This window comes from Cupressus sempervirens, chromosome 9, assembly GCF_028749045.1.
Source record: "Cupressus sempervirens isolate cs-2001-9-10 chromosome 9, ASM2874904v1, whole genome shotgun sequence".
NCBI lineage: Eukaryota > Viridiplantae > Streptophyta > Pinopsida > Cupressales > Cupressaceae > Cupressus > Cupressus sempervirens.
The window spans coordinates 677,506,404-677,532,703 of NC_143126.1; the positions used below are offsets into that span (position 1 = coordinate 677,506,404).

A 26,300-nucleotide genomic window follows, 5' to 3' on the forward strand; every position below is an offset into this window, starting at 1 on the left:
CTTGTTACATCTTGTTGATCAAATCCTCTTCATCAATCAAGTAAGTGATAGTACTTGGATCTTATAAGAAAATGTCATTCCTACAAATAGCAGGTTTGACATCAATGACAAAACAATGATTGAAAACATTCTTTTACAAAAATCTTCCTTCTTTACAACAATCTTCCTCTTTGATTTTCAACAATGAACTTTTTCAATTAGATTTCCAACAGTCTCCCTCTTTGGTATTGATGGAAAACCAAACTAATCAACCATCAGACTAAACTATTCAACCCCAAACTTACTAGGTTAGAATAGTAAGTCAAATGCCAAAAAGTAATTGCATTACCAATAGTTTTCACATCTCCTTTTACTATTCTGATTGCTTCATTTCTGCTTCTCCCTCTTTGTTGTTGCCTCCTTGTTCTTTGTTTCTCTCCCTCTGTATTACTTATCTTCTTCTATTCTAATCAACCTCTGATTACTTCAGTCAAATTCTCCCTCTATCTTCACATTCTTTATCTTCAACAATGGTTGATCAGTTTTCTGCTATTTCTCCCTCTTTGACAACAATGCCAAAGACATATTAGCATATTAATATGCAAGTGTAGCTTTAAAGATTCATTCAATTTCTCCCTCTATCACCTTGCTTGTGACTGATTTGGGACTTCAGTACTTCAATTACTTTAGGCATGGATCCCAAAGTAAACATCCTTTGCATCAATGTGTAAAAGCTACAACATTCAGCTCATTTGATGTAGGGCATTCTTGCTTTTACTTTAAGTAGCCTTTGCTAGGGGTATCACCCCTAATTTACCTCTAAGATACTCAAAAGCATCTTTAAGTAGCGACTTTGTGAAGATGTTAGCAATTTGTTCTTTTGAGTTAACATATTCCATCTTCACTTGTTTGTCTTCCACCAACTCTCTTACATAGTGATACTTGATTGCAATGTGCTTGGTTTTAGCATGTATTACAGGTTCTTTGATATTAAGATAGTACTTGTGTTATCAAAATAAAGTGTCATACGCTCAGTTACCTCTTCCTTCATACCTTGTAACAAATATTTGATCCATACAATATTGGTGCAATTTATAGCAGCTGCGACATATTCAACTTCAGTAGTAGACTGTGAGGTGTAGCTTTGCTTTTTGCTAGTCCATGTAATCAACCTTTTTCCCAAGAAAAGTGCTCCTCCACTGGTGCTTATTCTATCATCAATGTTACCTCCCCAATATGCATCAGTGTAGGCTCTCAGTTCAAACTTTTCACTCATCTTGTTGTACAAACCAAAGTCATTAGTTCCTTTTAGGTACCTCAATATTCTCTTCATTGTCATTAAGTGATTTTCTCTTTTATTTGTAGAAAATCTTGCCACTATACCAACAAATAATGCAATTTTTGGTCTACTATGTACAACATATTGCAGCTTTCCAATCATTGATCTATACAATGTCTCATTTACTTCAGCAAACTCATCATTCTTAGATAACTTATGTTCAGTTGCCATTTGTGTGCTAATTGGTTTTGACTCTTCTAACCAAAATGTTTTGAGTATCTCCTTGATTTATTTGGATTGGGTCACAAATATGCCATGCTTCAATTGATGTACTTGTAATCCAACAAAGAATTTGATTTCTCCAAACATTGACATCTCAAATTCATGTTTCATTTGATCAGCAAAATCTTTGCATAGAACATCTTTTCCTCCAAATATTATATCATCAACAAAGATTTATGATATCAAAATGTCTTTACCTTTTTCAGCTTTGATGTACAGGTTACTATTGTCATCTATTGTCTCAAATCCTATCTTCACAAGATATTTGTGTAGTCTCTCATACTATGCTCTTGTTGCTTGCTTCAATCCATAAAGTTCTTTGTGCAGTTTGCAGACTATGTCCTTGTTCTTTTCATCAATAGATCCCTCTAGTTGTTCTATGTAGACTTTCTCTTCTAGTATACCATTCAAAAAAGTAGACTTGACATCTATTTGGTAGACTTTGAAACCTTTGTATGCAACATATGCAAGTATTGTTCTTACTCCTTCCATTCTTGTAACAGGGGCAAATGTCTCTCCATAATCCAATTCTTCTTCTTGTGCATAGCCTTTGCAAACTAATTTGGCTTTGTTTATTGTTATCACCATTCTCATCAAGTTTGTTTCTAAACACCCATTTGGTACTAATTACATTCTTATTAGCTGGTTTGGGAATTAGGGTCCATTTTTTGTTCTTCTCAATCTGGTCTATCTCCTCATCCATGGCTTTATACCAGTCATCATCTTGCAGTGCATCTTTCACTATTTTAGGTTCAAACTTACTCAACAGACATGATTCATTCCCGAGTCTAGTCCTTGTCATTGGTTTGGCATCCTTGTCACCAATGATTTGATCCACAGGGTGGTGTCTTCTCACATACTTGGCTAATCTTGGTTCTGTCTTTCTTTCCATGTTTGATCCTTTAACTTTAGAGTCATTTTGTTCTTCTTCATCTGACATTTCATCATTCCTCTCATGTATACTATTTTCAGAACTAGAATGTGCACTCTCTACATTCTATAGCTCAGCTTCTGAATGCAACTCGACATTCATAGGCTGAGACTCAGCAGAAACTGAAATTTGTTGCTAATTGCCAATTTGATTTGCATCACTATATTCAACAGTCATTCCTTCATAGAAGTATACAAAGGATCTGTAATCCTTAGTTTGCTTGGACTCATCAACCTGAACTTCTACATGCTCATCAAAACTTACATTTGCACTCTCCACAACTTGTTAATGTTAGTGTTCAAACATTTATATGCTTTGCTTCTAGTGGAGTATCCAATGAATATGCCTTCATCACTTTTTGCATCAAACTTGCCATTTCTAGTATCTTTAAGAATATAACATTTAAAACCATATACTCTTAAATGTTTAAGATTAGGTGAGTGACCATACCACAATTAAAAAGGTGTTGCATTTGTACATTTCTTGACTTGAACTCTATTCAGTGTGTAGACTGCAGTGCTTATAGCTTCTCTCCAGTACTTTAGTGCAACATTTTTCTCCATCATCAAGGTTCTAGCACAGTCAATCACTGACCTATTCCTCCTTTGCGTAATACCATTCTATGGTGGAGTTCTTGGTGTTGATGTTTTCCTTTTGATTCCTGTGTCATTGCAAAATATTTCAAATTCTTTTGATGTGAACTCACCACCTTTGTCTGACCTTAGGCACTTCAGATTCTTTTCTGTTTCCTTTTCAACTCTAGCCAAATACCACTTAAACATTTGAAATGCATCAGATTTTTGCTTTAAAAATATAATAGTCATCATCCTAGAGTAATCATCTACAAATAGCATTATGTATCTATCTCCTAGGTATCTTTGCACTTCTATTGGACCACATAAGTCTATATGGACTAACTCTAGTACTTCTTTGGAAGTGTACATTTTGATTTTGAAGCTAGACTTAGTCATCTTCCCTAGTTGACATTGTATTTTTAGGTTTCTTCAACTTGGGCAATCCTCTGACCTTCTTCTTGCTGATGCTAATCAGATTATCAAAGTTAACATGACACAACCTTTTATGCCACAACCACACATCATCAAATCTAACAACAAGACATGTTGCATCTTCCATATCTAGGTAAAGCATATTACTCCTAGTTTGTTCACCTTTTCCTATTAGATTTCCATCAATGTCATAGATCTTAGCAGTCTTGTTTCCAAATTCAACTTGGCAACCTACATTGTCTAACTCTGATACACTCAACAAGTTGTAATTCAATCCTTCAACATAGTATGCATTATCACATGAAATTTTCTCTATGAGCTTAATAGAGCCTTTTCCTTTCATTTGACATGGAGCATCATTACCAAATCTAACACTATTTCCATCATATTGAGTAAAGGTAATGAACTTACTTTTATCTCATATCATGTAATGTGAGCATCCACTATCTATGATCCACTTTTCATTCTTGTTCACACAGGTAAGCAATGTTGTTGCTTCATCTTCATCTTTATCTGATTCATCCTTCATTGCCACATAGACTACTTCATCATCATTTTCATCAGAATCTTTTTCAATAATGTAGCATCTTTTGCCTTTCTCCTTGCAGTATTTGCTATCATCTTCCCTCTTGTTCTTGTACTTGTTTCCTTCTTTGTAGTTCTTCTTTTATGTACATCTTGCAACAATATGACCTACTTCATTGCAATTGAAACATATGATAGGGAGCTTACCTTTGAATTTACCTTTGCCTCTATGGAATCTCCTAGCCAATAATGCTTCTAACTATTCCACATCTTCTTCATTTGCGAGGCTATCACTAGATGCATGTTTTCCCTTTCTTCTCTTTTTACTTCATGTTTCCTCCTCAGTGTCTTTTATTGTCATCTTGGCCTTGAAATTAGATTCAAGGTTCTCAGGTCTATAATTATCAAAATTGGATAGCTCAAATGTAGTAAGTCTTCCCACTATTCCTTCAAAGGTTAGTGTGTTTCCTTGTACACATCTTAGCTCTTGGATAACTGAAACTCTAATAGCATAAATAGGGAGTAGAGTTCTTAAGTATTTGTTGATGACAGTTTTTTCTTCCAATTGACCACCTATACTTCTTATTGCACTTACCACTTCTTTCATTCTTGTAGCATACTGAGCAGCATTTTCACCTTCCTCCATTTTCATGTCATCAAATTTTCCTCTTAGGCTTTCTCTCTTTGCTCTCTGGACATTATGATCTCCTCCATAGATATCTGATAGGGCTTTCCACATTTTGAATGCAGTGTCATAATCTTTGATGTCATCATATTCTGCATAATTAAGTGTAGAGGTAATATCCATCATTGCTTGATTGTGCTCCTTCTTTTTGTTCAAATCATCTGCAGTAAGAGGTCTTGCTAGATTTACATGTTCTGTTCCAATTGAGGTTTGTGCATAGTCACCTATTAATCCAAGGTCCAATTTCATCATACTCTACCATGCAAAAAAGTTGTCTTTGTTGAGCTTGGGAACTTCTCTTTTGGACATCTTGATCTTCCTGCTTCTAGTACTTTGAAACTAAATCAGTAGATGGCTCTGATACCAATTGTTAGAAATGCTTTAGAATAACTAAGAGGGGGGGGGGGCGGGGGGGGGGGGGTTGAATCAGTTATTCAAGGTCCAAATGTCCTACTCAAACTTCTCCTTAAGTATAATGATCCCATTCAACTATTCATTTATCCAAACTTTAACCTTTTTAACCACCAAGTTACTGTAAATCAACATGCAAGCATAACACATAAGAAATCAACACATAACACAATGATTTACGTGGAAACCCAATTTGGGAAAAACCACCAGTAACATGCTACTCAATTCTCACTCTTTTGAAGTGATGCGCTGTGAAAGGCCTGCCCTATTAAAGGCTTACAACACATTGTCAAATGTGACCTTGTTAGAGGATTTAACCACCCTATTAGAAGTGAGCTTGGTTAAAGGACTTTAGAACATTCACTTAGAATTCCACCCTATTAAAGGATTTACAAATGGTTATTAAACCAACCTAAGTCCATAGGATTTTCAGATCTAATACAATTGCTAAAGACTATTAGAAAATCTTGACCTAACTACAACATACAACTTATCTTGTAGATCTCAGATCACTTCTCAGCTCATACTCTTGCCTAGCCTTCAATCTCTGCAATTCTAACAGCTTGCCCTTTCTTTCAAGCTTAGTCTCCTTGAGTCTGCATGCTCAATGTACCAGTGCAATCATCTCTTCATGACCACTTATAGAAGTAGAGCATTTGTGCTCTTCCTTCTTCTAAATGTCTCCCCCTTGAAAACCTTCCATCTACTTCGTAGATTTGGCTCTTCAGCAGCAACGATATCAGCATCAATAGTATCAGTAGCTGATTGCTTCTTGGTCTATGACTCCTTAAATAGAAGTCTTGGAGTTCTTTTCTCGTTCGATTCTTCCATTCTTTAATTTCAATTCTTATGGATTAGGTAGGATTCATTAAATCTAACCCATATTTTTTTTCCTCTAGAAACTTCTTGAATAATCCTTTAGAATTCACCCAAAAATGGTTTACATAGAATTCTGTGCCACTAGCTCATCATCTTTATCTTCCAACTCGTTCACAAAATTAAAGGTAACTACTTTGTTGGCTTAGATTTGGCAAATTTTCATCATTTGAAATAATGCAATAGCTCAACACTATTGAAATACTTGTGCTCAACACATACTGTGTTACTCGACATCAACTATGTTTATCCTAATGCTCAACACCTGAGGATCACTCGACACCAACTAAATTTTTTTTGATGCTCGACACCTAATCTTCACTCGGCACCTAAAGATCACTCGACACACACTAGATTTTTTTTCTGTTACTCAGCTTCAATTTGTGAATTTGCTCGGCTTCAACTAACTTGCTCGACACCCACTAATGATTTTAGTTTAAGCTTTGCAATCAACCTTATTACAACTTCTTCCTCCAATGTTTCTTAGTGTGACCAACCTCTATATCTTTGAGTATGCAATCAATACATCATTTAACTATTGTCTTAACTAATCCTTGCACTTCATTACAACATCATAACTCAACCTTTCCCTTAGGTGCTCTTGTTACATCTTGTTGATCAAATCCTCTTCATCAATCAACTGAGTGATAGTAAGTACTTGGATCTTAAAAGAAAATGTCATTCCTACAAATAGTAGGTTTGACATCAATGAAAAATTAATGATTGAAAACATTCTTTTACAACAATCTTCCTTCTTTGCAACAATTTTCCTCTTTGATCTTCAACAATGAACTTTTTCAATCAGATTTCCAACAAATGAAAGTATCATTTTTTATATTCTATGCATCTTGAGAGAAGCCTAGAGAGCACATGATCATTCCCCATGGCATCAAAACCTTGATTTCCTTCAAAAAAAGTAATTATTGCACTTTTGTTGCTCCAACACTGAGAGCTTCAAAATCACCAGTTGAGTCAAATCTATAGGCTTTTAGATAAACATGGGAAAACAAGTTATTGCCTAGCCAATCATCACGGTCAGTGTTAGTTATATTCTAGCCAACTATTAAGGTAAAGACTCATTTTCTCTCCACTTGTAAAGTTTTTCTCTATAAAATTTATGATATTATGAAAAAGGGAATAGTGCTCAAGATCTTTGATAAAATAAATTTGTGATTTTTTGGGTCTTTCTATTGCTTCCCCTTTTTTTCTTGTGTAGAGCATAAGATTACTCAGTAGAGCATATTAACATTTTGTATTTTTGTTAGTCTAAGTTTAGAATTTGAGAAATTATATCATGATATAAACATTTGCTATCTTGTCTTGACTATGTTCAACAAAATGAGACATCGTATAGGGTTAATAACATAGATCTCAAAGCAAAGTTGTTACAAATCTACCATCATCTACTAAAAATTTATAAAAGTTATAGATGTTGTTGATTAACACCTAGAATACCTATTATAATATAAGGAAAAAAAGTTATTATTTTGTGTAAAGATCCAATATGCTTTCCAAAGTATCATTCATTTGTTGAAACTATATGATAAGACCTTCTATATCCCAAATCAATGTCATAGGAAGTACTATGATATAAGCAAGGGCCTCTGTAACCAACAAATAGATGTAATTTAATCATTATTACTAATTGTTATGAGTATTTTTAGGCACCCTACTTGCATTGCACATGATTTTTTTGGGAAGTGTTCCATTCATTCTCAAGAGAGTATTTCTTGTGAACTTCTATTCATGAAACATGAGTTAGTGAGATTATTTTGAAAACTACACAATTAAATCTTGATAGAAATGAAGTCCAGGAATATATAAATTGCATGTATATAATATATGTTTTCATATTTTTGTGTTCAAACACAAAATGAGATTTTTTTTTTCCTGGAGATACTATCACTCTTGGGATTTTAGGTAGTAAAAAATGGACCACTGGGGTTAGTCTCAGAAGAAAAAAACTTTAGTAAAAATGTGGTAGCATCAGATCTTGTAGAACCATTAGTTGTTAGATCAATATCCCATAATAAGGAACAAGATATCATTAAGACTCTTGTAGATCATGTTCGGATGTCAGAAGAGGAAATGATTCAAGTTCATGAGTTAGAGGAGAAAGTAAAGTATTTAAATAAATAAAAAATTGTTGCAATGTCAGAGATAAGTCTAAGGAATGTTTGGTGAAACATCACACCAAAGTGCTCAGGTTGGGAGAACAACCAAAAAGAAGCTTTGGCTTCAAAAAAACAAGTTGAGTCTCTAACATAGCAAAATTTTGTTCTTGAAGAATGAGTAACACATTTTGATGGTTCTCTAAAAGAGTGCATGAAGCAACTCTGACATGTAAGAGGAGAAAGAGAATAAAATTCATGAGGTTGTCATCAATAAGACTAGAGAATGTGATAAAGTAAAATTTGAATTTGAAGCCAAATTAGTGGCTTTGGAACAAAAACTTCTTCAATAAAGTGGAGAGAATATTGCACTATCAAGGTCACTACAAGAACAATTAAGATCATTGGTAGAAGTAAATCAAGTTAGATCTCAATTTGAAGCTAAAGTTAAAATGATCCATGAATATTGACTCATATCAAAATGAGAACTCTTCCCTAAAATACAAACTTAATGTACTTAGCAAGGAACTAGAGATCTGCAATGAAGAAAGAAATATGAGCATGAAAAGTACAAAGGAAACTAACAAGCAGTAGTTGGAAACTGTAAAAAAGATTGCAAAATTAGAAGTTGGCTATCAAAGACTCTAGGTTTTTGAATGAAAAAATTTGTCAAGGCCTATTGCACTTTCTCAAATGAATATGGAAGTTGAAAATTGGGGAAAGGGGGTAGGATAAGTAAGGAATAGGAGGTCACTTATGAAAGCTTTTGGTTGATATCTTTCAACTTCATATGATTCTAGCTATGTTGATTCTCAAGAACAAGGTAAAAAAGAGTTTGAATTTCTAACTGGATGCCTTTTTACCATGGAAGAGGAAAGAAAAATGCTAAGAGAGGTCTTATCAAAGCCTAATAGCAAGATTCAAGCTTCAACTACAATGTCTGTTATAACAGCTGGTAAACTTTCCAGTAGTAAATTTTCCAGTTTAGAAAAATAATTAGAAGTTTTAAACAATGGTAAAAAAAAAAAAACCTACCCTTGATCTACATGTAAAATAACCATGAGATCAAACTACAAGCAACCGGCCACCAAGCTTAAGGCTTATTGTGTAAAGGTCAGAATGATGATGAGATAAGTTGTGTAGAGCTATGGTGATGCAGGAGCATCCAGAGGTATAAGGGCAATCCTGTGTCAACCAAAAAATGTACTTAGACTTAGTTTCTATTTCATGTGTTTTCATTTCTGGATACTTGTTTGGGTCAAATAAAGGTTCCAACTCTCATAGTTCCACTATCAGTGTTCTAGGATAGAGTATTTGAACACCTTGGGATACATATAAATGCCAAAAAAATAGGAGTATGTAATTGAGCCATCATTTTGGTGAACTAAAATTGTAAATTGGTCGAAATATTGTAATTGTAATATAGAGCATTCCAGAAAAAGAATCAGGTCAAAAGGCCCCACGGTTTGAAAGTTATCGCAGTTTTTTAGTTTCTGGAGACATCCTAAGAATGTTTCAAAGTCAAGTTAGGGGCATTAAATGACCTCAAATAGGGCTGAAAAATGGGGGATGAGTGAAGCTGGTCCATAGGGCTATAGATCACTTTGAGAGCTTTTTGGAAATGTAAACAGTTCATCAATCGGAGCTACGGTTCAAAAGTTATGCCTCCCGAAAGTTCAGTTACCATTTTTGAATTCTTCTAATTTTGTGCCAACTTCTAATGCGACTTCTAGAGCCTTCTATTTGGTCAGTGGATGCCTACTTGCACTTTCTAGAATTTATTCCTAATCCTTAACCCTTTGAGGTCTATTTAAGAATAGTTTTGGCATTGTAAAAGACAGTTCAGAGTGGAGTTTGAGAGGAGGTACTAAAAGGAGAAATTATCTCCAGACTTATACTGTTGTAAGCCCTTAGGGCATGTTTTGAAGTCTATTTTCTCTATATTGAATGTAATAGCATATTTACATAGTTAATACAATTTTTCCTTTCTTGTTGTGTCCATTCTGTGCTTGGGTCGTGTCCCCATCAAGTGGTATCAGAGCTGGTTTTCCTGATTGTGTAGATAGAGCGCCAATTGTGAGGCAGTTTGCACCAGGGCTGTGTGTTTGTGGGTTTGAGTTAAGAAGATGCCTCCATAAAGAGAGCGTGGTGGTAGGGCCAAAGCTATTAATCCCAAGGAGGTTAGAGCCCTCCAAAGGTAGGTACAAGCATTGCAGGAGGAGCTCTGTAGAGGAACAAATGTTGTTGTAGGTGACGAAAATGAGGATAACAATGAAGAAGAAGAAATTGGACCAGAAGGGGAATTTGATGGGGAAGTTCTGAATTAGGCAGAGGAAAGGCTTTTTAGGGCCATTACTAAGTTTGGGAAAAGACCTACAATTGATATGGGTGTATTTTCAAGAAATTTGAAACCAAATGAGTTGATCGACTGGATCAATGAACTGGAAGAGTACTTTGAGTATGAGGATATCAGGGATCTAGATAGGGTTAAGTTTGCAAAGGCCAAATTGAAAGGCCATGCCAAAATGTGGTGGCAAGAGGTTCAATTGGAAAGAAACAAAAGAGGAAAGGAGAAGATCACAAGGTCGGATCGTATGGTGGACAAATTGAAGAAGCAATTCATTCCTGTTGATTATGAGCTTGATTTGTTTAAGAAGATGCATGGGTTAAAGCAAGAAGGAAAATTAGCACAAGAATATACAGAGGAGTTTTACCGACTTCTGATTAGAGCAGGGCATGCAAAAGCAAATAAGGAGAAGGTTGCTCATTATATTAGTGGGTTGTGACCTAGCATCTAGGAGGAATTAAGTCTAGTAAGAATGACCAGCATTGAAGAGGCATACTAGTTTTCCCTATGAGTTGAAGAGAAGCTAAATAAGAGGTTTGAAGGGAGACAAAGAGGGTGTGGTCAAGGAGGAAGAGGTAGTGGTAGGTCATCTAGAGCTCGAAATGGAACCCAAAAGAAAAATAAAGATGTGGGTACTAATAGGAACCAGAGGAACAAGGGTTTCAACCGCTCCCATGATCAAGACTTTGGAAATCAGAGAGGAAGAGGTAGAGGACCTGGAAAAGGAAGAGGAGGCTTCCGTGGTACCTATTTCCATTGCAATGAAGAAGGTCATCATGCCTTTGAATGTCGTCAATGATAAGGAAGGACAGATAGGAGAGTTGAGGGTCAAGCTAGGGTTGCTCATGTGGATGAGGATGCACAATCATCACATTCAGAGGATGCAAAAAGAGGAGAGACTTTAGTAAATGAAAGCGTCCTACTAAGTGGTGAGATTGAACCAGGACAAAGGAGGAGTTTATTTTGTACCAAGTGCAAGTGTGAGGATAAATGTTGCGATGTGATCATTGATGATGGTAGCACTGACAACTTGGTGTCAGAAGAGATGGTCTCTAAGTTGAAGCTTAAGAGGGAGAAACACACCCAGCCCTATCAAATTGCTTGGGTGAAAGATGATCATAAGGTCTTAGTAAGTGAACAATGTTTAGTGAAGTTCAAAATTGGGAGTTACCATGATGAAGTTCCTTGTGATGTTATTCCAATGGATCTTTGCCATCTATTGTTGGGAAGACCGTGGCAGTTTGATAGGCATGCAGTACATGATGGCAATGTAAACACATACTCTCTAACAAAGGATGGAGTTCACCACAAACTAAAGCCCATGAAAAAAGAAGGTGAAAAGGTATGTAGCAGTGCTAAGATTTGTCTTGTTGATGGAAGGAAGTTTTTAGATGGCATGAAACATTAGCGTATGTGCTATGCTTTGATTCCTAAGAAAGATAAAGAAGGTAGTAGTGAAATACCACTTGAAGTTTTAGATTTACTAGGTGAGTTTCAAGATATCATCTCTGATAATGTTCCAGAAGGACTGCAACCAGTAAGGCAAATCAATCATCAGATAGATTTAATCCTAGGAGCTAGTTTTCCTAACAAGGATGCTCACAGGATGACTCCTGAAATTGAGGAGCTAAATAGATAGGTTCATGAGATATTGAGGAAGGACTTGATTCGGGAGAGCCTGAGTCCATGTGTAGTACCCGCAGTACTAGTGCCAAAGAAGGATAGAGAGTGGAGGATGTGTACAGACTCTCAAGCTATAAATAGGATAACCATCAAGTATCGGTTTCCTTTGCCAAGAATGGATGATCTTATGGACTGCTTGAGTGGAGCTCAGTACTTCACAAAGATAGATCTCAAGAGTGGCTATCATTAGATACAGATACGAGAAGGAGATGAGTGGAAAATAGCTTTCAAGACCAAGGAGGGTCTTTATGAGTGGTTAGTCATGCCCTTTGGATTGACGAATGCCCCAAGCACCTTCATGCGGTTTATGAATGAGGTACTTAAGAAGTTCTTGGGAAAATTTCTTATTGTCTATTTGGATAATATTTTAATTTTCAGCAAGACTTTGGAAGAACATTTATTGCATGTTCGTAGTGTCCTTGAAAGGTTAAGGGAAGAGAAACTGTTAATTAATCTGAAGAAGTGTATCTTTGCAAAAAGGGAGTTAGTCTACTTGGGGTTTGTTATATCACCTGAAGATCTCAAAATGGATCTAGAGAAGGTAAAAGCCATCTTGGAATGGCCTAATCCAAGGTCTAATACTGGAGTAAGATCATTTCATGGTCTGGTTAGTTTTTACAGGAAGTTCATTAAGAATTTCAGTGGCATATGTGCACCCCTGACTGACACAATAAGAGGGGATAGAAAAGAGTTCAAATGGACTGCAACAACTGCGAGAAGTTTTGAATTGCTAAAGAAAAAGGTGATAGAACAAACTGTGTTGGCACTTCCAGATATTAGAAAGGTGTTCTAGGTGGATTGTGATTCTAGTGGCAGTGCTATTGGGGATGTATTAAGCCAAGAAGGTAAGCCTATTGCATATTTTAGTGAAAAATTGAATGATGCGAAAAGGAAGTATTCTGTTTATGATCAAGAGTTCTATGCAATAGTTCAAGCTTTAAAGAAATTGAGTCATTATTTATTGCCAAAGGAATTTTTTTTGTATACTGATCATCAGGCATTAAAATACTTAAATAGGCAAGGTAAATTGAATTAGAGGCATATGAAGTGGGTAGAGTTCTTGTAGAGCTATACATTTGTGTTGAAGCATAGAAGTGGAATCTAATAGGGTTGCAGATGCACTAAGTAGGAGACAATTGTTTCTTACAGTAATGCAGGTTGAAGTAGTTGGGTTTGATGAACTCAAAAATTTGTATCCTAAGGATCTTGATTTTTCTGAAGCATGAAAAGCTTGTAAGGAGGGTGTTGCTGTAGACAGAACTAAGTGGTTAGACTATCTAATTTAGTATGGTATGTTATTCAAGGGCAGTCAATTATGCATTCCAAGGAGTTCCATGAGGGAAAATTTGATTAAAGAGAAACACAGTGGAGGGATGGTAGGAAATTTTGGTTGAGATAAGACCATTGCCATTCTTAGAGAACATTATTTTTGGCCTCAGATTTCACAGGAGGTGAAGAAGTTTGTACAGAGTTGTCAGATTTGTCAAGTGGCCAAGGGATTTAGTCACAATACTGGACTATATCAGCCATTGCCTGTTCCATCAAAGCCATGGGAGGACATAAGTATGGATTTTGTTCTTGGATTACCAAGGACACAAAGGGGTAATGACTCAGTATTTGTGGTGGTTGGTAGGTTCTCCAAAATGGCACATTTCATTCCATGCCACAAAACTCATGATGTTGTCCATATTGCAGACTTGTTTTTCAGAGAGTTGGTAAGACTACATGGTCTTCCAAGGAGTATAGTTTCTAACAGAGATACTAAATTTGTAGGGTATTTCTGGAGAACATTGTGGAAGAAGTTGAGAACAGACTTGAAATTTAGTTCCACACATCACCCACAGACTGACGGCCAAACAGAAGTTTGGGCAATTTGCTGAGATGTTTAGTTGAGGATAAACCCAAGGAGTGGGATTTGATTCTACCACAAGTAGAGTTTGCTTACAATAACTCTATAAATAGGAGTATAGGTAAATCACCATTCTAAATTATATATGGAAGTAGTCCAAGGACTGCACTAGAATTGAGGAAGATAGAGCAAGGGGAGAGGACAAGTGCTGAAGCTGAAGAATTTGCTAAAAATAACAAGCATCTACATGGGGAGGTTAAGGCACACATTACCAAGATGAATTAAGAGTATAAATCTAGGGATAATCAAAGGAGAAGAAACAAGGAGTTCCAAGTAGGGGATCTAGTCATGGTGCACTTAAGAAAAGAAAGATTTCCAGCTAGTACTTATAACAAGCTGAAAATGAAGAAATTTGGCCCCTGCAAAATTTTGAAGAAACATGACTTAGGAAATGCATATGAGGTGGAGTTGGCAGATGGAATTCACATTTCTCCTATTTTCAATATTTTAGACTTAACAGAGTATCATGATGATGGTGCAGATGAGGAGCTGATGTTAGAGCCATGTCCAATTCCTACTTCTAAGAAGGAGGAGATAGAGGAGATTCTGGATAGTCGTGTGGGTAGGAGTACCAGAACTAGGTAGTATGAAGAGTATTTGGTCAAGTGGAAAGGATGGCCGATAGAGGACTCAACTTGGTTTTCAGTAGCTGAGGTTTCCCATTTGGGATTTCCTCTACCATTCATAAAGTGACAGGGTCACTTTTCAATCTACCTTGGGTGTCTGATGCAGTGATCCAGGCGATAAAAATTACTGAAAAGTAAAATGTCCCCAATGCTCCAAGAATCAACATCATTACAAGTGTTCACAATTTTAACTCCAACATAACTCGAACGATCAAAATTGGAGTTCAAGTGCAAAAATTATGATTGGTCAAAATGGTCAAACTGGGACCAAAGGTCATAAAAGGGTGAAAAAATAATCATCTCAAAAGTATTTGACAATGGATTCCAAATGAAAGAGCTTGTCAAAAGCTTTCCAATGGCGTTCGTTTCATCAAGAATGGAGATCGGATATAAAAGTTATGATGGTTTCAAATTCAAGCAAAAGTATGGATTTTGATGATGTCAGCATGACATCACGAAATCATAAAGAGATGGAAAACATTCAAATTCGAATTAAAATAGCTATTTAATTCGAATTAAAGGAATGAGATAATGGGAGTTGAACTCCTAACCATTGGCCTCCTAAAATTAAGGCCAACCAATGGGTTATTTATGGTATATAAAATATTAATGGAAGAGTTTTTATCTATCCATAACAAATCCGCCCAATCTTATCTAAATAAGGGTATTTGTTGAAAACAAACCCTTAATTTTGGTGTGAGATCATAACAAAATATTGGTAAAAGGGGTAAATTCGAAATATGTAACCAAAATGGGGGATTATGTTGGTTAATTGTTTTAGCCCATTTTTGGCTAAATTTGATGTATAAAATGGGGGTAATAGGCTTTGGAAAGGCATCTAGGTGATGAGAAGGAGATTATGATCTTAGAGACTTGATGATTATTCCTGCACATTGGAGAGTAATGCTGCAATTGTGCTTGAAGGGAAGATCTTGAACACTTGTAATTTATTTTGGAGCAAATCGGATCGGTCCCCCTATTGGAGCTGGACCCGGAGACGTAGTCCTTCCTGGATGAACTCCGTTATCAATCGTATTTTGTCTTATGTCTCTATTCTCTTTCTTTCAGTCATTAACTTTTTATGCTTTGTTCATTTAAGCATTTAAGTTGTGTTAATTTGCTAATTAACGCTTTGAAATTTTACTTTATGAAATAATGTTAAGCATTCGTCTATAATAGTCCTAGATCCTAACCAGATCAAATTTGGTATCAGAGCTTTTGTTGGACTAGTATTGCAGATTTGAATGCTATCAAGATCCAAGATTGAGAAAGGCGAAGGAAAGCTTGAGGAATACAATCCTGAGATCAAAAAGCGAAGGACTAAACCATCATCACAAATGGCAGACGAAGGTGGACAAGCTTTTCAAGATAAGAGTATTCAGAAGACTCTTCAAAATTTGTAGACAATGGTAGAAGTTTTGGTACGAGAAAGAGAAGAGAAGATGCAAAGACATGCAGCTTGAAAGTACAAAGGGAAAAAGAAAGGTGTTGATCGTGATCCACCAAAGACACCTCCTTCTTCTCCTTCTTCTCCCTCTTCTCCTTCTTCCCCCTCTTCTCCTTCTTCTACCCATTCTGAGTCTTCTCATATTTTCAAAGGAGGACATAAGCCTCGAATTAATTTGGATGTAAAGTTTGACTTACCAAAATATTGTGGGGAGTTAAATGCCAAGAAACTAGATGACTGGATTCAACAAGTAGAAGTCTACTTTAGAGTTCAAAACCTTGTAGATGATGTTGACAGAATTCAGTTAGCCACTCTTCGTTTAGGTGGTGTAGCCCTAACTTGGTGGGAGAGTAGGTCTCGGGATGAAACTTCACAACATGGTAAGTTTAGTTTGTCTTGGTCAAAATTTGTTACTGCTTTAAAGAAACAATTTTACCCCCTAGGCCATATGCAACAGTTAATGATGAACTGGAAACATTTTAGGCAAGGGAAAGGTCAATCTGTCCAGGATTACACCCATGAATTTCATAAAAAGGCTATTTCATTAAATGTCCCATTATATACCCAGGACACTTTACTCAAGTATATAGGTGGTCTTCATTCTTACCTAAGGCATTCTATTCTCGTCCTGAATCCTTGTAATTTGGATGAAGTATGTGTCTAGGAAACACATTTAGAATCAAGGGGTAAGGGTACTTTCATTGATAAGTCTGATAAAAAGCCATCCAAGTCTGAGGAAAAGTCCAAAGGAAAAGGAAAGGGTAAAAAGACAGCAACAATAAAGAAAGAGGGTGAGAAACCCACATGCTCACATTGCAAGAAAGAAGGGCATGATGATTCTAAGTGCTGGAAGTTACATCCTGAAAAGAGGCCAAAGCGATATGGTGGAAACAAAGGTAAACAGAAAATTGCTGCTGTAATTCAACAAGATCTTGGATCTGACTCCGGAGATGAGACAAAGATTGTTGCTATCGAGGTTCAAGGTAAAGGAAAAGGTATATCTCTTTCATCAGCTCCACGTTCTTCTAGCATAAGTGCAAGTACAAGTAAAGAATCTTCTCCTAAGAATGATAAGCAAAGGAATGAATTATTTCACATTCAAGTTGTTATCAAGCATAATAAGGTTGATACATTATTCGATATGGGTTCCCAAGTTAATTTGATATCTGAGGAAGTTGTTAAAAAGCTTAACTTGACTACAACACCTCATCCAAAACCATACCCTCTTGGATGGGTTTGCGATGATGCACAGTTACAGGTAACTAAACAATGCAAGTTAAGATTTGCTATCACTGCAAACTTTGTAGATGAGGTAGAAGCTGATGTAGTCCCTTTAGATATATGTGGTATTGTACTTGGGAGTCCCTATTTGTTCAATCGTCAAGCTATCTTTTATAGGGGGGAAAATAAATATCATTTGTTTAAAGACAAGATTGAATACATTGTACGGGCACATAAGGTTAAGACTAATCTGGCATTAGTCAATGCTGGTCAAATGAAAAGGTTAGTCAACTCTAGTAAGAATTTTGTGTTGATGATTGTAAAAGCCAAAGAAGATGAAATATCTGAGGCATTTAAGGGATGTGATCCAAAACATAAATCTGAAATGGTCAAAGTTGTTTCCGCTTACGATGACTTGTTTCAAGAACGAAAAGGATTGCCTCCTAAGAGAGATAAAACATGAGATTTAGTTGCAGCAAGATGCACCACTTCCTAATATCGGCATGTACCATTTATCAATCTTGTAGAATGAAGAAATCAAAAAGCAAGTTCAGGAGCTCGTTGAGAAAGGAGTTATTCATCCTAGTACTTCTCCTTATGGTTCTCCTATTGTGTTGGTTCCAAAGAAAGATGGGAATTGGAGAATGTGTATTGACTACAGGGCTCTGAATAAGATAATGGTAAAGAACAGGTACCCTCTTCCTAGAATTGATGATTTACTTGATCAGTTGAAACATGCAATTTATTTCACTAAGTTAGACTTATGTAGCGGATATCATCAGATAAGAATTAGAGAAAGTGATATTTGGAAAACTGCTTTTAAGACAAAACAAGGACTTTATGAGTGGTTGGTTATGCCATTCGGGCTTTGTAATGCACCAGCTACATTCATGAGAGTCATGAATGATGTCTTTTGTCCCTTTATTGATGATTTTTCATAGTCTATTTAGATGATATTCTTGTATTCATTAAGTCTTGGGATTATCATGTAATTCATGTAAAGAAAGTATTTGATATATTGAGAAAAGAAAAACTATATGTAAAGAAGTCAAAATGTGAATTTGCAAAGACATCTTTAGTGTACTTAGGCTATGTCGTAGGGAATGGTCGATTGAAAGTAGACCCTGTGAAGGTCGAATGTATTGTAAAATGGCCTAAGCCAAGTACAGTTACAGAAGTTAGGAGTTTCTTAGGTGCAGTTCAGTACTGGAGGAAGTTCATTCCAAACTTCTCTTTCATTGCATCACCGTTGCATGCATTAACCAGTACCAAGGCAACTTTTCAGTGGGGAGGTCTGCAAAAGAAGGCTTTCGATACTTTGAAGGAAAAGTTGAGTACTGCACCAGTGTTAGCTCTACCTGATTTACGTCAACCATTTGAGATTGAGACAGATGCGAGTGGGTTTTCCATGGGAGCTGTACTCATGCAAGGAGGTAAACCAATCTGCTACCACTCTGAAACTTTTTCAGGATCAATAAGTAACTATCCTACGTATGACAAAGAACTTTATGCTTTAGTTCAGAGTGTTAAAAAATGGAAGCACTACTTAATGGGAAAGGAAACTGTAATCCACATTGATCACCAACCACTACAATATTTGCACTCACAATCTAAGTTGCAACAAAGTAGGCACTTTAGGTGGATGGGTTTTCTGCAATAGTTTCATTTGGTAATTAAGTATAAGAAGGGTTCCCATAACAAAGTAGCAGATATGCTCTCTAGGCCTCCTGTCAAGAATGCTTTGATAATCCTTCGGAATAGTTCTATGGTTCATGAAAGTTTTCAGGAACAATATGCTAATGATGAGAACTTTAAGGATATCTATGCAGCTTTAATCCAGGGTAAACATGTAGAAGAGAAACATTACTATGTGCAGGATAATTTGTTGTACCACTTGGGAAAACTATGCATTCCTAAAGATGAGCAGGCACATGTAATGCATGAAGCACACACCTCTTTGATTGCAAGACATTTCGAGGTAAGTAAAACATTGGCTCAATTGCAAAAATATTGTTATTGGCCTCGTATGCAGGAAACTGTCACCAAGTATATAAAAGGATGTGTAATGTGTGCAACCAGCAAACCAAGTAATAGGAAATTGGGTTTGTACACACCATTACCTGTACCATCCCATCCATGGGAAAGTGTATCTATGGACTTTGTGGGAGGTTTACCTATGTCTAAGAAGGGTCATGATTATTTGTATGTAGTAGTTGATCGGTTCACCAAAATGTGTATTTTAATGCCTTGTAAAAAGCAAGTTACTGCTGAATTGACTGTTCATTTGTACTTTCAAGATGTATGGGTTCATTTTGGGTTACCCACTTCTATTGTATCGGATCAAGATTCTTGATTCTTAGGGGAATTTTGGTCATCTTTGTGGGGACTCATGGACACCAAGTTGAAGAAGAGTACAACCTTCCATCCGCAGACTGACGAACAGACAGAGTTAGTGAATAGGATAGTTGTGCATTTGCTTAGAGGTTACTGTAGTAAACATCCTAAGTTGTGGGATGAAAGTATTCATTATGTGCAGCATGCTTACAACCATGCGGCACACTCTTCTACAAAGAGGTCTCCTTTTGAGACTTGCTTCGGTTACTTGCCTAAGACACCAATGGATTTTTCTTTTGGGAAGGATGATGTTGTAGATGGACGCCATGATGCAGAAAAGGCTTTAAAGTTCATCCAAAAGGTCCAAGCAATCCATCAAGTAGTAGAAGCACAGTTGGAGCAGAGCCAAGCAAAATACAAGGCTCGCCATGATAAGCATCGCATTTGATGGGGACACAACCCAAGAATAGAAATGGACATAATAGAAAAGGGAAATTGTATTAACTAAGAAAATAAGCTAGTACAAATAGTATAGAGAAAATAAACTTCAAGACATGCCCTAAGGGCTTACAATAGCATAAATCTGGAGATAATTTCTCCTTTTAGTACCTCCTCTCAAACTCTACTCCGAACTGCCTTTTACAATGCCAGAAATCTCCTTAAATAGACCTCGGAGGGTTAAGGACTAGGAGTACATTCTAGAAAGTGCTAGTAGGCATCCACCGACCAAATAGAAGGTTCCAGAAGCTGCGTTAGAAGTCGGTGCAAATCTAGAAGAATTCAAAAATGGTAACTGAACTTTCGGGAGGCATAACTTTTGAACCGTAGCTCCAATTGACGAACCGTTTACATTTTTGGAAAGCTCTCGAAGTGCTCTATAGCTCTATGGACCAACTTCACTCATCCCCCATTTTTTATCCCTTTTCAAGGTCATTTAATGCCCCTAACCTGACTTTGAAGCATTCTTAGGAGGTCTCCAAAACCCAAAAAATTGCAATAACTTTCAAACTGTGAGGCCTTTTGACCTGATTCTTTTTCTGGAATGCTCTAAATCAAAATTACATTCATCTGGCCAATTCACACCTTCTAGGTCACCAAAATGATGGCCAAATTGCATGCTCCTATTTTTTCAAGATTTTCTAGCACACTGATAGTTGAACTCTGAGAGTTGGAACCTTTATTTGACCCAAATGGGTGTCCAAAAATAAAAACACATGAAACAGAAACTAAGTCTAAGTACTTTTTTTTTTGGGTGACACAGGATTGCCCTTATACCTCTAGATGCTCCTGCATCATACACCCAGGGTAGATTGAAAAGTGACCTTGTCACTTTATGAATGGCAGGGGAAATCCAAAATGGGAAACCTCAGCTGCTGAAATCCAAGTTGAGTCCTTGATCGACCATCCTTTCCACTTCACCAAATACTCTTCATACTGCCTATTTCTAGTACTCCTACCCACACGATGATCTAGAATGTCTTCTATCTCCTCCTTCTTAGAAGTAGGAATCGGACATGGCTCTAACACCAGCTCCTCATCTACACCATCATCATGATACTCTATTAAATCTGAAATGTTGAAAATGGGAGAAATCTGAATACCATCTGGCAACTCCACTTCTTATGCATTTCCTGAGTCATGTTTCTTCAAAATTTTGCAGGGGCCAAATTTCTTCATTTTCAGCTTGTTGTAAGTATCGGCTGGAAATCTTTTTTTTGTAAGTGCACCATGACTAAATCTCCTACTTGGAATTCCTTATGTCTTCTCCTTTGATCAGCCCTAGCTTTATACTCTTGATTCATCTTGGTAATGTGTGCTTGAACCTCCTCATGTAGACGCTTGATATGTTCAACAAATTCCTTAGCTTCAGCACTTGTCCTCTCCCCTTGTTCTATCTTCCTCAGCTTTGGTGCAGTCCTTGGGCTACTCCCATATACAATTTGGAATGGTGATTTTCCAGTACTCCTATTTATAGAGTTATTATAAGCAAACTCTGCCTGTGGTAGAATCAAATCCCATCCCTTGGGCTTATCCCCAACTAAACATCTCAGCAAATTGCCCAGACTTCTGTTTACCACTTTTGTTTGGCCATCAGTCTGTGGGTGATGTGTGCAACTAAATTTTAGGTTTGTTCTCAACTTCTTCCACAATGTCCTCCAGAAATACCCCACAAATTTAGTATCTCTGTCAGAAACTATACTCCTTGGGAGACCATGTAGTCTCACCACCTCTCTGAAAAACAAGTCTGCAATATGGATAGCATCATGAGTTTTGTGGCATGGAATGAAATGTGCCATTTTGGAGAACCTATCAACCACCACAAATACTGAGTCATTACCCCTTTGTGTCCTTGGCAATCTAAGAACAAAATCCATACTTATGTCTTCCCATGGCTTTGATGGAATAGGCAATGGCTGATATAGGCCAGTATTGTGACTAAACCCATGGGCAACTTGACAAACCTAGCAACTCTGTACAAAATTCTTCACATCCTGTGAAATTTGAGGCCAAAAATAATGTTCTCTAAGAATGGAAATGGTCTTATCTCGACCAAAATGTCCTGCCATCCCTCCACTGTGTTTCTCCTTAATCAGATTTTCCCTCATGGAACTCCTTGGAATGCACAATTGACTACCCTTGAACAACATGCCATCCTGAATCAAATAGTCTAACCACTTGGTTCTATCTACAGCAACAGGTTCTTTACAAGCTTTCCATGCTTCAACAAAATCAGGATCCACGGGGTACAAATTCTTGAGTTCATCAAACCCAACTACTTCAACCTGCATTACTGTAAGCAACAACTATCTCCTACTTAGTGCATTTGCAACCCTGTTAGATTTTCCACTTCTATGCTTCAACACAAATGTATAGCTCTACAAGAACTCTACCCACTTCATATGCTTCTAATTCAATTTACCTTGGCTATTTAGGTACTATAATGCTTGATGATCAGTATACAAAACAAATTCCTTTGGCAATAAATAATGCCTCCATTTCTTTAAGGCCTAAACTATTGAATAGAACTCTTGATCATAAATAGAATACTTCTTCTTTGCATCATTCAATTTTTCACTAAAATATGAAATAGGCTTACCTTCTTGGCTTAATACAGCCCTAATAGCACTGCCACTAGCATCACAATCCACCTGGAAAACCTTTCTAAAATTTGGAAGTGCCAATACAGGCTGTTCTGTCACCTTCTTCTTCAACAATTCAAAACTTCTCACAGCTGTTGCAGTCCATTTGAACTCTTTTCTATCCCCTCTTATTGTATCAGTTAGGGGTGCATATATGCCACTAAAATTCTTAATAAACTTCCTGTAGAAACTAACTAGACCATGAAATGATCTTACCTCAGTAGCAGACCTTGGAGTAGGCCATTCCAATATGGCTTTTACCTTCTCTGGATCCATTTTGAGACCTTCAGGTGATATAACAAACCCCAAATAGACTAATTCCCTTTTTGCAAAGATAAACTTATTTAGATTAATTAACAGTTTCTCTTCCCTTAGCCTTTCAAGGACACTATAAATATGTAATAAATGTTCTTCCACAGTCTTGCTGAAAATTAAAATATCATCCAAATAAACAATAACAAATTTTCCCAAGAACTTCTTAAGTACCTCATTCATGAGCCACATGAAGGTGCTTGGGCGTTCGTCAATCCAAAGGGCATGACTAACCACTCATAAAGACCCTCCTTGGTCTTGAAGGCTATTTTCCACTCATCTCCTTCTCGAATTCGTATCTGGTGATAACCACTCTTTAGATCTATCTTTGTGAAGTATTGAGCTCCACTCAAGCAGTCCATAAGGTCATCCATCCTTGGCAAAGGAAATTGGTACTTGATGGTTATCCTATTTATAGCTCGAGAATCTATATGCATCCTCCACTCTCCATCCTTCTTTGGTGCGAGCTCTACAGGTACAACACATGGACTCAGGCTCTCTTGAATCAAGCCCTTCCTCAACAGCTCCTGAACCTATCTATTTAGCTCCTCTGTTTCAATAGGAGTCATCATGTGAGCAACCTTGTTAGGCAAACTAGCTCCTGGAATCAGATCTATCTGATGACTGAATTGTCTTATTGGTGGCAATCCATCTGAAACATTATCAGAGATAATATCTCCAAACTCCCCTAGTAAATCTAAAACTTCAAGTGGTATTTCACTACTACCTTCTTTATCTTTCCTAGGAATCAAAGCATAACACATATGCTGATGTTTCATGCCATCTAAAAACTTCCTTTCATCAACAAGACAAATCCTAGCACTGCTACATACCTTTTCACCTTCCTTTTTCATGGGCTTCAATTTGTGGCAAACTCCATCCTTTGTCAGAGAGTATGTGTTTGTATGTCCATCATGTACTGCATGTCTATCAGATTGCCATGGTCTACCCAACAATAGATGGCAAACATCTATCGAAATAACATCACAGAGAACTTCATCATGGTAACTCCCAATCTTGAATTTTACTAAACATTGTTCACTTACCAGGACCTTATGATCATCTTTTACCCAAGCAATCCGATAGGGCGTGGGATGTTTCTCCCTCTTGAGCTTCAGCTTAGAGACCATCTCTTCTGATACCAAGTTATCAGTGCTACCACCATCAATGATCACGTCACAACATTTATCCTCACACTTGCATCTGGTACGAAACAAACTCCTCCATTGTCCGAGTTCAATCTCACCACTTAGTAGGACTCTTTCATTTTCCAAGGTCTCTCCTCTTTCTACATCCTTTGAATGTGATGATTGTGCATCCTCATCCACATGAGCAACCCTAGCTTGGCCCTCAGCTCTCCTATCTGTCCTTCCTTGTTGTTGAGGGCATTCAAAGGAACGATGACCTTCTTCATTGCAATGGAAACAAGTACCATAGAAGCCTCCTTTTCCTTGTCCACGTCCTCTACCTCTTTCTCTCTGATTTCCAAAGTCTTGGTCACGGGAGTGGTTGAAACCCTCATTCCTTTGGTTCCTGCTAGTACCCTCATCTTCATTTTTCTTTTGGATTTCATTGCGGCCTCCAGATGATCTACCACTTCCCCTTCCTCCTTGACCGTGCCCTCTTTGTCTTCCTTCAAACCTTTTATTCCGCTTCTCTTCAACTTGTAGGGTAAACTGGTATGCCTCTTCAACGCTGGTCATTCTTACTAGGCTTAATTCCTCTTGGATGCTAGGGCGCAACCCACTGATATAATGAGCAACCTTCTCCTTATTTGCTTCTTCATGCCTCACTCTAATCAAGAGTCAGTAAAATTCCTCTGCATATTCTTAGACTGATCTTCCTGCTTGCTTTAACCCATGCATCTTCTTAAACAAATCAAGCTCGTAGTCCACAGGAATGAACTGCTTCTTCAATTTGTCCACCATGTGATCCCATCTTGTGATCTTCTCCTTTCCTCTTTTGTTTCTTTCCAATTGAACCTCTTGCCACTAGATTTTGGCATGGCCTTTTAGTTTGGCCTTTGCAAACTTAACCCTATCTAGGTCCCCGATATCCTCATACTCAAAGTATTCTTCCAGTTCATTGATCCAATCGATCAACTCATCTGGTTTCAAATTTCTTGAAAATACACCCACTTCAATTGTAGGTCTTTTTCCAAACTTAGTAATGGCCCTAAAAAGCCTTTCCTCTACATGATTCAGAACTTCCCCATCAAATTCCTCTTCTGGTCCCATTACTTCTTCTTCATTGTCATCCTCGCTGTTGTCACCTACAGCAACATTTGCTCCTCTATGGAGCTCCTCTTGCAATGCCTGCACCTGCCTTTGGAGGGCTCTAACGTCCTTAGGATTAATAGCTCTGGCCCTTCCACCATGCTCTCTTCATGGAGGAATCTTCTAACTCGAACCCACAACCACACAGTCCTAGTGCAAACTGTCTCACAGTCGGCGCTCTATCTACACACTCAAGAAAACCCGCTTTGATACCACTTGATGGGGACACAACCCAAGAATAGAAATGGACACAACATAAAAGGGAAATTTTATTAACTAAGAAAATAAGCTAGTACAAATAGTACAGAGAAAATAAACTTCAAGACATGCCCTAAGGGCTTACAATAGCATAAATCTAGAGATAATTTCTCCTTTCAGTACCTCCTCTCAAACTCTACTCTGAACTGCCTTTTACAATGCCAGAAATCTCCTTAAATAGACCCCGAAGGGTTAAGGACTAGGAGTACATTCTAGAAAGTGCTAGTAGGCATCCACCAACCAAATAGAAGGTTCCAAAAGCTGCGTTAGAAGTCAGTGCAAATCTAGAAGAATCCAGAAACGGTAACCAAACTTTCGGGAGGCATAACTTTTGAACCGTAGCTCCGATTGATGAATCGTTTACATTTTTGAAAAGCTCTCGAAGTGCTCTATAGCCCTATGGACCAGTGTTGCTCGTCCCCCATTTTTTAGCCCTTTTTGAGGTCATTTAATGCCCCTAACATGACTTTGAAGCATTCTTAGGAGGTCTCCAAAACTCAAAAAACTGCAATAACTTTCAAACCGTGGGGCCTTTTGACCTGATTCTTTTTCTGAAATGCCCTAAATCACAATTACATTCATCTAGACAATTCGCACCTTCTAGATCACCAAAATGATGGCCAAATTGCATGCTCCTATTTTTTTGAGATTTTCTAGCACA

At 37.3% G+C, this 26,300-nt stretch overlaps 1 pseudogene; it reads left to right on the forward strand.

Annotated features, from left to right (window-relative positions):
• The first annotated feature begins 7,905 nt into the window (after positions 1–7,905).
• LOC149540544 (filament-like plant protein 4) overlaps positions 7,906–26,300 on the forward strand; it is a 58,503-nt pseudogene continuing 40,108 nt past the window's right edge.